Below are 12742 nucleotides of genomic sequence, written 5' to 3' on the forward strand. Positions count from 1 at the left end.
CTTGGGGAAGGAAGAGATTCCCCCTACGTTGTAAGCCATACCGTCCAGAAGAAGGGAGTCATTCTTCTGGACCTTAAAGAGACACATCCATTTTAGTTTTGTTATAAGTGCGAGGGTTAGAAGTAGGATTTTGACACCGGGCAGTGGATGTTTTAGCTACGGACATTCTGACATTTCATAAGTTTTATTTGAGGCTGGTAAAACCACTCTTAGAGATAGGGTTAGATAGGCTTCTTTCTTTCTTTTGGTACAAAATAAGTCTTTACACAAAAACATAGTTTCTGTGTGTCGGTCTCCTCCTTCCACACCCTCACAATGCATACTTTTGACCCTCAGGGGAATGTCGATCAGGAACGTCATACCTTCAACATTGCCTGCCAGCTGACGGTTGAGTCCATCGATGCCTTTGCGACCCGTCTCCTCAACCTGTGATTTTCACAAATTCACGGACAAAGAGGTCATTCGACTGAGTCATTGGAGGATGCTTGTCCTCTTTATTTAGAAAGAAACTGCTCTGAGAACCTCTTCCTCTTGCCACAATACTATTGATGGCCAAAGCAGACACCAGAGCAGAGGTCCAGGCATCCGAGCTAGAAACTGGAAAGGACCCACGAAAGAGCAAGTATACCCGGTTTCACATGTGGCAAAGAACAGGTACACCAGCAACCTTCCACCGACAAGATATTCATCAACGGGACAATGCTACCACTGTGGTCTGCCATTTCCGTATGAGGAAGGCATGAGGTGCTCTGCACGCCGACAAAAATGCAGCAACTGCAAAGAAAAAATAATTTTGCTGATTTATATAACTCGATACCCATTCAATCACTCAGAAATAATCTTGTGCCGGTCAGGCACAATCCTTCATGCGCATAGATCTGCACCAATGAGAAGAGATGTGAATGTAAGAAGAGAATTGGGGAGTCCTGTTCGACAAGTGACTGGGAGATCCCCGCCTCCCACATGCGGGGATGGTATTGATGATGCATACATGTCTGATTTGTTAGCGTCACCCGCAAGTGATGTCGATCTACCACCAAGCCAAATTTATCGACACAAGGGCAACTTTAAACATCATGTGTATGTCCGTTTTGCAAGATGATTCATCCATTGCGATTAGTACTGTCGGAAATGAGGGTATTTTTAGTGGGCTGTGAAGAGTCTGGTGATAATTATCACCCAAAGTTCTCCATGACACTTCACTACAAAGGAAAACGGGCATTCTCTGAGATTCATGTTCTACAAGGAGAAGTACCAGGAAGCAATTTGCTGGGTCGCTCTACTTCCATTGCAATGGACATTGCAGCTGAAATGCATGCCATGCAACATGCTCCTCTAATGGTGCAATTTCCCTTTCTATTTAAAGGCGTGGGGTGCCTCAAAGGAGAACCAATGGCACTTCACATCAATGAGTCAATCACACCCGTGACACAACATCCTCATAGGATGTCTACTCATCTTCAGCAACAGGTTGAGAAGGAAATTGTTTGCTAGCATATGACAATATTGAATCGACATTTGGCCCCACTCAATGGGTCTCAGACATAGTAGCAGTGCCAAAGAAAGGCATGATCGATAGCTTGCCTCATGTTGACGCACATGAGTAAGTTAACAAGGCAATTGGAAGAGGGAGATACCCTGCATTGCGCCTGGACGACATGATTAGTCTGCTGAATGGGGTGAGAGTCTTCTCAAAACTTGACCTAAACAAGGGGTACTATCAGATCGAGGTAGATGTGCACTCCAGGTACATCACCTGTGATAGGGCAACCCGCCACAAAAAAACCACGCTGACTCATAGAGTAAAATTCAAGGGTGTTTATGAAAACCTTTGCTGTCAGAATGGCTGGTTTTCTTCTGGGCCTAATGGGCTGTGGATATTTGGTGTTAGGGCAGGCCCTTTCCTCTCTTCAGCTTCCTCAGGCTTGGTTCCCACCTCCCTAGTCCAGACATCCCTATCGGGGTGGTTAGTAACTCTCAGATCAGTAACCCCTAGCTGGATCTCTTCTCTCTACAATTTAGGTGTTTGCCCTGAGACGATGGCTACCTGACTACGTAGGGAACTTCTAACTTTCCCTCTCCTATCATCAATTGGTAGTCGGGGAATAGGGAACAGTGCCTTTTTTTGCCCAGCGTCACTCTCACACCTTTTACAACCTCTCGCACCTGACCCTTCGCTATAATTATCTCTTAAGTGGTTCTCCTCCCACCACGTTACTGTCCCTCCAATCTCTCACTCTGCCTTTCCACCTCCACCCTTTAATCTTACTTTCTTTCTCACTCCAATTCTTGCTACCGCTTCTATCTCCAACTATCCTCTTTTCTGTTATTCCTTTCCCTCCTTCCTCTCACTCCACTTTGCCAGCCTCTTACTTGTTCTCTATTTATAACTTCTATTTAGTCTACACCAACTCTCCCACTCACTGTCACTTTTCCCACTGTACCTCTGCTATTGTTCTTAGTATGCTCTCTATTACCACTGTCTTCCACTCACTGGACCTCCAGGGATATCTGCCTTGCTCACCTCTCACTGGCCCCTGGTCAGACCCCCAGGGTCACCCAGGGATATGGTGCCCTGCACACCCCTCTACTGTGAACTATCGCCTTCACTTGCTACTCCCAACTACCACTACTCTACTCCACTTCTACTCCTACTGTACCTCCACTACTCTCAAACACACTAAGAGTCCAAAATAAGTCTGTGTCTAAACCTATGGTTGCCCTCACTCCATAAAACAATGTGATAGGAAGTCTTCTAAAAAATAAGATAAAATAGTGTTTCAACAAAAATGGAAATCAGGATTGGTTTCAGGTGGTCTTTTCACCAGGTGCTGTTAGATCAATATCACACAAATAAGTTCAATCTGCAGAGCTTTTCGTGAGACCTTCTCTACAAGTCCTTTGTAGTTATCCCAAATACCTTCAATGTCTAAGTTCTTTGGGGTTCCCGTCCCCATGCTTCAATCCTCTTACCAGTTCAACAAACGTAGCAAGTCTTTAACTTGGTTAAGCCTCTTAGGGTTCCCTTCCCTAAGCTCGGGCCCCTTTCAACTTTGAAACACTAAACTCAGTTCTTTATCCAACTTCACTTGCCAGCTCATTGGGACCAGTTGTGCGACCCACAGGACAAGTCATTCCCCGCCCCATACTGGCTCAGAGAGTATTTTCTTTGTTGTCGAGACAAAAACCACCTCTGCATAAGATCCCAATTTCCAGAAACCCAGAACTGACTGACTGTGACAGGATCCTCACTCTGTGGCTGCGGAGCACCACTTGTGGACCTTCAGATAAAAGAGAGGTGGCAAGAAGCTGAATTTACAGGGCACATAAACATCTTGAAACTGATGGTGGTGGTCCTTGCGCTTCAGGCATTTCAGCCAGTAGGGAAGAATTCCAGGGTGCTGATCCTGAAGGACATTGTAGTCACCATGTACTATATAAACAAGCAGGGAAGCACTACGTCAGTGAAGCTGTGTGCCCTGGCAGTTCAGCTTTGGGAATATATGCCCTGCAGAACAACATTGTCTTACTGGTGGCACATCTACGTGGATCAGGCAAACCAGCAGTACTTGTCGGTTCTTTTTTCTTTTTTGCGTTGACAGGGCTGGCAGCTCAGCGGCACGGCACGCCTTTTTTATTTCCTGACAATTGTGTTGGACCTCTGTCTCCCTTTCAAAGGGTTATCAAGCATAGAAGGAGGGTTTTCAGTTTGTAGGCCATTTGTGTGGCTTCTCGGTATGTGGCTTGCACTCTGTTTGGAGCGTCTGGGTCCTTATTGCTGGGATTCATGGGTGGCCTGTGATTCACTGTTGTGTATCTATAAAAAAAGGAAAAAGAATCTCATATATACTTCTCCAGCATTGGATCTTTCATAGATTCAGATGCTTGAATATTCCCCATCATCAGGCCGGGAATCCTCATGATTTAAATAATTATTACAAAATTAAATATATATACATTATTTCCATAGAAAATGAATGTAGATTGCCCATTATGGCCTATGAGCCATTCAATTGTGTAGTCTCTCTGCCTCACTTTGGTCCTTTTTGACCGTAACCAATGAGGTGGCAGGGTTTAAGCTCTGCCCCAAGCAGCCATCTTCAGACATTTCACTGCAGTCTAACAGACCAGAGGGAATCCTCCAGCTCTCTGAGCTTTTTCGGTTTTTCTCATTCTTAGCTTGGGTAACTTTTTTCTCCAAATATATTTCTACCTTGATCTCCTGATCAAGCTCTTCCTACTCGGTGTTTCTGGGCTCAGAAAACACTGGTTTTCATTCATAATTCGTCGAGTGAAACTTCTCTTCGCACCATGTCAGAAGGACCAACTGCCAAGAAGCCTTCCCTTTTCAGAGACGGCATTAGATGCAAAAAGAAGCTTGTCTACATGAAAGACACTCATGAGCAGTGCATATACTGCCTTTACCCTCATGACATCCACAAATGCGATATTTGTAAGACTTTTTCCAACAAAACTCTTCAAGACAGACATAGAAGACTCCTTCTACATTTGGAATCAAAACAACACTCTTCAGATGAAGAATCGGTTAAGACAGCTCCTGTAATGTATATGAATCCCTCTAAGAGGCAAACTTCAAAAAGAAGGGGCCTCCTCAATGGAAAGGAGCATGTCCCCCTCACATAAGGGCAAGAAAAAGGTGGAATTGTCATCTCTAATACCCTCTCTTGGCTCTGGAGACCAGAAGAGGCATTCTGAAGGAAAAATGACCTCTAAAGGTAAGGAGGCTTTTAAAAAAAATCTGGGGTGGGGGGCAACCGTCTACGAAAATGCCATCTGCGAGCGGCTCCGGCCATTAAAGGCCCGTCTACAACCAAGCTGTCAACAAAACCTAAAACGTCCACGACGACGCTCCAAACCTCGCTGTCGACGAGTAAGTCCTGGTCATCGAAATCAGCCACCACTAAAAGAGATCATCAACGAAGCCACCGTCAATGAAAACACTGTCGACGGAGAAGAGTAAATCCAAAACACCGTCCACGGATAGCACAGGCATGCCGCCCAATGAAAGCGGTTTGAACAAGCCAATGGGCACGGCAGCTCATACACCAGAGGAGCACAATCAACCAATAGGAGCTCAACTGTCTCCTTTAAGAGAGATGACAGAGCTTCCGGACATCTTCCTACAGGAAGAATTTTCTGACACTGAATTCATTCCTGAACAGCCGATTCTCACTCCCAAGGACAATAGTGCTCCCTGGAAACCCACTACGGAGGAGCCAATGGATCCATATGATCCAGCACTCCTGGCATCAATGCAAAGGATTGAGGAATTCAATAGATGCCAGAGGCAAAGACATTGGGCCTCATTACGAGTCCGGCGGTAACCGCGGCGGTAAAACCGCCTGGTAAGCCGCCGGACTCGTATTACCATTCCGCCTCCGTGATTCCCAGAATTACCGGGGCATTACAACCCCGGTTTTCCGGGAATCACGGAGGCGGAATGGTGTTAATCCCCATTCCCATTGAGTCCTATGGGACTCTATGGGAATGGGGATCATGGAAACACCGGCAGCATCTCGCAATGCTGCCGGTGTTTCCTCGTCCGCCTGCAGGCGGGCGGTGTTAAACCTGCCAGGTCAGACCTGGCGGGAACATCACCTCCCGCCTGCAAAGGTTGTGATCGCCCGGCATGGAAACAACGGTGGCGGCGGGTTTACCGCCACTGTTGTTTCCATACCGGGCGATTTGTAATGAGGCCCATTGATCTTCTACACCGATGGAAAGATCCCCTCAGAGGGATATTTCACCTCTACATAACACATCAAGAAGCTCTCCTCCCAGGAGCAGACCTCGTAAGAGAGCACATTCACTGGAACCTCTCTGCAGGTCTAGGAGCAGGACGCTCAGTGCTTTGCCGCCAAGAGTCTCCCCTCCGAGGTCATCGCCTAGGCCAAGGTCACCTATAAGGGACCCTACGGTAGTTCCATCCACCACATCGGTCTCAGACTGGCAAGAGGACCCTTTTAGAGACTTTTCTGACCCTGAACAAGGGGCGATTACCCATGAGCCGGACACGCAAAGCGAGTGGGAGGATTACTTCGTAGAAAAGCCTAGGAAGAAGAACTCCCCAGTAGACACTTCACCTGACGATTTGGTATCTTTTCATACCATTATCGGTAAAGCGGCAGACCTCTTCAATTTGCAAGTCACATCAGAGGAGAAGAAATCAGTTCTTTATGAACATAGAGATAAATGTCAGAGGACAATCACTACGATTCCTCTCTTGGACACTATATGGGGCACTGGAGTTAAGATTTTGGCTACACCATTGTCCACTCCTGCACTTGTCTCAAGACCAGAGAAAAAGTATAAGGCACCTGGCACGGCACCACTATGCCTAAGAGGGCACACTAAACTGGATTTGGTTATTACGGTTGCATCCAGGAAAGGATTGGCAAATCCATCATCACCCTTATCAGCTCCACCTGACAAAGAAGGGCATAAATTGGAGGCTATGGGCAGGAAAGTGTCTCTGTCAGCTTCTCTGACCATCAGGGCTGGAAACGCTCTTGCCATGATGGCAGGGCTGGACCGTTTGCTATGGCTTCGCATGTCAAAATTTGCCAAGCCCTTACCAGCAGAACTTCAGGAAGAAGCCAAAGCAATCATATTGGATGGTGTGGCTACTTCCGATCTTATGATTGATGCAGCAGTGGACATAGCGGAATTGGGGTTCAGGCAAATGGCCCATGGCACAGTTTTGAGGATACAAGCCTGGATGAAGGCTACAAACTTTAGACCAGAGGTTCAGGCTCAAATATTAGACATGTCCTTCGATGGGCAAGACCTCTTTGGGGAAAAAGGTTGGCGACCATCTCGAAGGAATAAAGGCGGACACCAATATGGTATGAGCCATCAGTTCCCTTAAAGACCAGGACAGATATCGTAGATCTTTTCAACCTTTTTGAGGTGCAACATCCAAATACAGGGGTTTCAGTCGCCCCTCCTACAGTAAAAAAACACAGAGCAACACATTTTATGACAGATACCATCAGTCAACAAGTAGATACACCCAAAGGGGAAGGTGTGGTTCTAACCAAGCCAAAACCCAGAGCAAGCAGAATTGACAAATCCTATCCTCCACTCCCACGACACACCCAAGTGGGAGGAAGAGTATGCCACTTTTACCAACGCTGGCGAAGGATAACATCGGACAAGAGGGTGTTGCAAGTGATTTGCAAGGGTCACACCATCGAATTTCTGGACCAACCACCATTCCTTGCTCCCGTTCCATGCAAGGTGCATCTTTTAAAACATGTCAGGTTGGAAGTTCGCAAACTGCTCCTAAAAGCAGCTATAGAGCCAGTTCCAGACCATTGAATTGGAAGAGGCTTCTACTCCTGATTTTTCCTGGTAAAAAAGAAAAACGGTCAGTGGAGACCGATACTGGATTTGAGCACTCTCAACAAATATATCGAGCAAATCAAATTCAAGATGACATCCCTTCAGAACATCCTCCCATGGCTAAACCAACACGACTTCCTGGCCACTCTAGACTTGGAAGACGCCTACTTCCACATCCCCATCTTCCTGCCCACAGATAATTCCTCAGATTCGCAATATGGGAGTCACATTTTCAATTCCGTGTCCTCCCATTCGGACTGAAGTCAGCACCAAGAGTGTTTACCAAGTGTCTTGCGCCGGTGGCGGCAAACCTCAGAAGAACGGGAACAGAGGTTTTCCCGTATTTGGACAACTGGCATATAAGGGCGAGCAACATTCCCAGATTAAGACCATCAGCAGACAGAATTTCGGCATTAATCCATCTGATCTCATTGTTCCAAGACAACTTGACAGCCACAATACGCTCTTTCAAATCCCTCCTGGGCAGGATGTCCTCGTGTATATTCCTCATACCAACTTGCAGGCTTCACATGAGACTGATTAAAGGGACCCTGGACCGCCAATGGAAACAAGCATTCAGGTCATGGGAGGATATCATACAGCTACCAGCAACCTTTCACAAGGCCCTTCGATAGTGGGGCTCATCTCAAGACCTGTTTCAGGGAATGCCTTTCCAAGCTCTGACATCAACCCTCCTCCTCAGGATGGGCGCATCACTATCGGGCTGGGGGGCAAACCTGGCAGAGCTGCAAACAAAGGGCATGTGGTCAGCCCAATAGGCCCAACTACATATCAATGTTCTGGAGCTCAGAGCGATATGGTGGCCACTGATGGCCTTCCTACTGGTGCTTGCACAGCAGGAGGTTACTATCCAGACAGACAACATGACATCCATGCATTAGACAAACAAACAAGGGGGCACGAGGTTGGAGAGTTTGTCTCAAGAAGCTCAAAAGCTGTGGGCTTGGGCCTTACTTCACAAGGTTCAGATCAAGGCGGAACACCTGCCGGGAGTGGACAATGTCTTAGCAGACAAGTTAAGCAGAGACTACACAACATCCCACGAATGGGAGCTAGACGAAACGGAAGTCCAGCGGATATTTTGCAAATGAGGACATCCACAGATTGACCTTTTTGCCACCAAGGCCAACAGGAAATGCCACAGGTTTGCCTCCAGATATCTGAAACACCTCTCAATAGGAGACGCCTTCTCAGTGGACTGGACAGGGAATTTCCTTTATGCCTTCCCTCCGATCCCTCTCATAGCGAGAGTACTTCGCAGACTGAAAGAACAGGACTGCTCATTGTTTCTAATAGCACCGGATTGGGCTCACCAAGTTTGGTACCCAAGTCTGTGACACCTGTCCCGATGGCCCCCGATTCGCCACAAAGTTAATCAGAGCCTCTTAACGCAACAGAATCACAAGGTTCTCCACCACGACCCAGCGTGCCTATCACTCAGGGCATCGTTCCTGAGCAGCGAAAATTAATTTGAATCTTCCTGCGGAGTGCTGGGATATAATCAAGGCCTCTCGGGCCCCCTCCACACAGATCACTTACATTCGTAAATGGACTTGTTTTCCCAAGTGGTGCGAAACTTCATCCATGAGCCCTCTTGCTGCTTCGATCGAACAAGTACTACCTAACCTGTTGCATCTGTCCAAAGCAGGGCTCTCCATCTCATCTATCAAGGTACATCTATCTGCCATATCAGCATACACGACAAATCCAGGTCAACAATCTTTGCTCACCAAACCGGTGATCAAGATATTCCTGAAAGGATTGATGCATACCTACCCACCAACACCCAACGCCGGTTCCTTCATGGAGCCTGAACACGGTCTTGGCAGCACTCATGGAACCACCCTATGAACCTATTCATAGGTGTTACATAACAATGTTATCCTGGAAAGTGGCTTTCTTAGTAGCCATCACGTCATCCAGGAGGTTTAGAGAGTTACAAGCCATCTCGTCAGAACCTCCATTCACCTTGTTCCTTAAGGGCCGCATCATCCTAACAACGCATCCTAAATTCCTACCCAAGGTACTGTCAAAAATTACACTCACGGAGCGCATTGTGCTTCTAACCTTCTTCATGAATCGCACATCTAATGCAGAGAGATCCTTACATTCGATGGATGTAGCAAGAGTTCTGAAATTTTACATACAAAGAACTAAGGAATTCCGCTCCTCGAATAGACTTCATCGCATTTGCTGGCTGCACAAAAGGGCAGCATATTTCAAAGCAGAATTTGGAACGTTGGGTGACTCAATGTATCAGTCACTGTCACCAGGCTAAAGGCGATCCACTCGCCAGACCTCCTTCAGCTCACTCTACCAGAGGGAGAGCAGCTTCGGTTGCGTGCAGGAGTACCATTAAAGGACATCTGCAGACCCGCCACATGGAGCACTCTGCATACTTACGCCTAGCATTACTGTCTGGCAGAAGATACTAGCAAAGAATCAGCAGTGGGCCAAGCGGTTCTCCGCCATCTCTTTGCATAAGGTAGGAGCAGCTTTCTCTTCCCACCTTCTCTAATAATGTAACCTATTTAGTTGCTGTATAGTAACGCGAACAGAAGGATCTGCAGAATATACATAATGTAAGCATGTTTTAACTGCTTGGTATTCTATTCAAGCATCTGAATCTATGAAAGATCCAATGCTGGAGAAGTCTTAGTTACTTACCTGTAACTGTATTTCTCCAGCATTGGTATCTTTCATAGAGTCACATGCGCACACCCGCCTCCCTTGAGAGGCTGCTCCTACGCCCAGCAGTCTTCATACATGTAGTCTACTATGGCTCAAAATCTGAAGATGGCTGCTTGGGGCAGAGCTTAAACCCTGCCACCTCATTGGTTACGGCCAAAAAGGACCAAAGTGAGGTGGAGAGACTACACAAATGAATGGCTCATAGGCCATGATGGGCAATCTACATTCATTTTCTATGGAAATGATATATATATATTGAATTTTTTAATAATTATTTAAATCACAGAGGATTCCCCATCTGACGGGGAATATTCAAGCATGTGAATCTATGAAAGATTCCAATGCTGGAGAAATACAGTTACAGGTAAGTAACTAAGACTTATTTATAACAAAGAAGATGCTCTTGACCTCTAGAAAAATGTGACACAAATGTTTGCAGTATAAGAGCCTCTCTAGAAAAATACTTGGATTATTATAAATAGATAACAATTGAATTGGATAATGACATATACAAAGCAATAAACATCATATGATACAAAGTTTAACAGTGCTGAAGTGGTGTCAGAAAATCATTCAAAATCCCTAACAAATCATTATAAAATCAGATTCACTCAGTTATACAGGTAAACTCTATAAAAGACCCCACAGTTGCAAATTCAGTTTGAAATTAAACCTATGAACACAAAAAAAGTATTCTGCTCCATGTATCTGCATAGGTCACGGATATACGAATCATATTCCATTCAGTGTCACAAAAACCCTACATGTTTCTGTCCTTATGCTAAAATGCTAGACATTCTTCAGGGGTAAACTTGTAAGTATACCTAGTATTGCACACTGAGGGGTCTTCTCAATCAACAGCACAAGTTCATTATCTTTAAATATGATTAAAAGCAGCTCACTAATCAATTCCTCATGACGTCCCTAAAAAGGGGGGTTAGCTGAAAGGGATTTGTCCTGAAAATGAAAGGAGACCAATTACTCAGGGTTGGAATACTGCTAACCATTCTTATAGGTCATACCATCCACACTATGTCAACAAATGGAAAAGGAAGTATCTGAATAATTGGAATTCCTGTGTCCTTTAATATTTGTATTGGTTTACTACGAGCATCCTACAGAACGACCAACAAGATAAAACATGAATCAACTACAAGTAGCATGATTTCAGAGTATAGAGTCCATAAAATCACTAGGATAGTATGGCGCTTTGCTTTAGAAAAGAAGTGTAAGATTAATTTAAAGCCAATAGTTCTGCCCAGTAAAAAGTCCAATACCGGGACTCGTCTCGAGGGCAAGTGGCTCAGAGTCCACTGATTCTCCAAAGTTCTTAGCTGCATCACAAACAGCAAAGGTCCTAAATGGCAGCCCATCAGGAGTCATCAGGTGCCATTTTGATGATGGGGGAGTCATCATCTGCAGTGTCATTACCACAGGATAAGAAAAACATCTTCTGCTCTGACAAGATTGGCCATTGCGTCAAAGTGTTAATTTACACTTTGGGTGGTGTGAGAAACCTGGGGGTGTTCTCCCAATAAGACCTCGATTATCCCTCTCAGATCCCAACTCTCGAGGTGGACGAGCGAGGATCACCTGGGTAGGGGAACCTGGGGTCATACTTGGGGGGGGGGGGGATACCCCAGGTGAGACGCGGTATTGTACACTAGAGAGGGACGAGGAAGACTAGGTATATGAAGCCTTTATAGGCTGTACCAAATCGACCTCCATTCAATCCAATAAACTTCCTCTTCTGAAAGCCAACAACCCCTCCGTATATAACCAATACCCTAGGATCCCAATTTCTATTGCTCCCAGAAACGACCTATCCCAGAATCCATGCTTTTCTAATTCCTACTTGAATGTTCCAACCGTTCTTCTCCACATCCCTCTGATTATTGTTTCCCACACTCCCAACAGGCTCAGATAAAACACTATGATTCTTACAATCTCCTTTATTAATTTCTCATTTACACCTATTCCCATTTACCCCACAAACCCTACTAATCCCGTCCTTCTGATTATCATTTTCCGAAATCCCAATCTACTGTGACAGAGTACTACCATTCCCACAATCCCCTATGTTCTGTTCTACATCCCGGTCATTCTTGTCCATTTCGCAAACCTTCCCCATCATACCCCGTAGGATATTAGAATTCTCAGATTTCTCCACCTTTCCGACACGCTCACCTTTGCACAGCGGACTTGTAATGTTAAACCTGTTTACCTGATGTGTCCCAACCCAAGGGTCAGGCAATTAACCTGAATCACACACACCTGACGGCCCTTCCTTTTCCCCACAGGGATAAAAGGTGGAGCAAGGAAGCACAGTGCGAGCAAGGTGGGCATGACAGACAGCACAATGGCAGAGCTACATAGGTGCAGCAGTTCAAAAGAAGGAGAAAGGCGGCAGGAATTGAGAGGGTGACGATTAGAGAAGTGACGTTGCCGCTTTCGTCCCAGGCCCACGGAACCTTTGTGGAAGAGAGCCTAAGACCATGAACAATAGCACAAGTGTCTTGCAGCTAATGTAAGCAGTACACGGGGCAAGCTTATGCTGATAAGCAGGACCGAGGGAAGATCCTGTGCCCGTGGTACCGGCCTTGACTCCAGGAAAGCCAAAAGCCAAGCAGTTCATCACAGCCGGTGAGACGAGGGGAGAACCGAT

Source organism: Ambystoma mexicanum, chromosome 13 (genome assembly GCF_040938575.1).
Source record: "Ambystoma mexicanum isolate Mex_15411 chromosome 13, UKY_AmexF1_1, whole genome shotgun sequence".
NCBI classification, from domain to species: Eukaryota; Metazoa; Chordata; class Amphibia; order Caudata; family Ambystomatidae; genus Ambystoma; species Ambystoma mexicanum.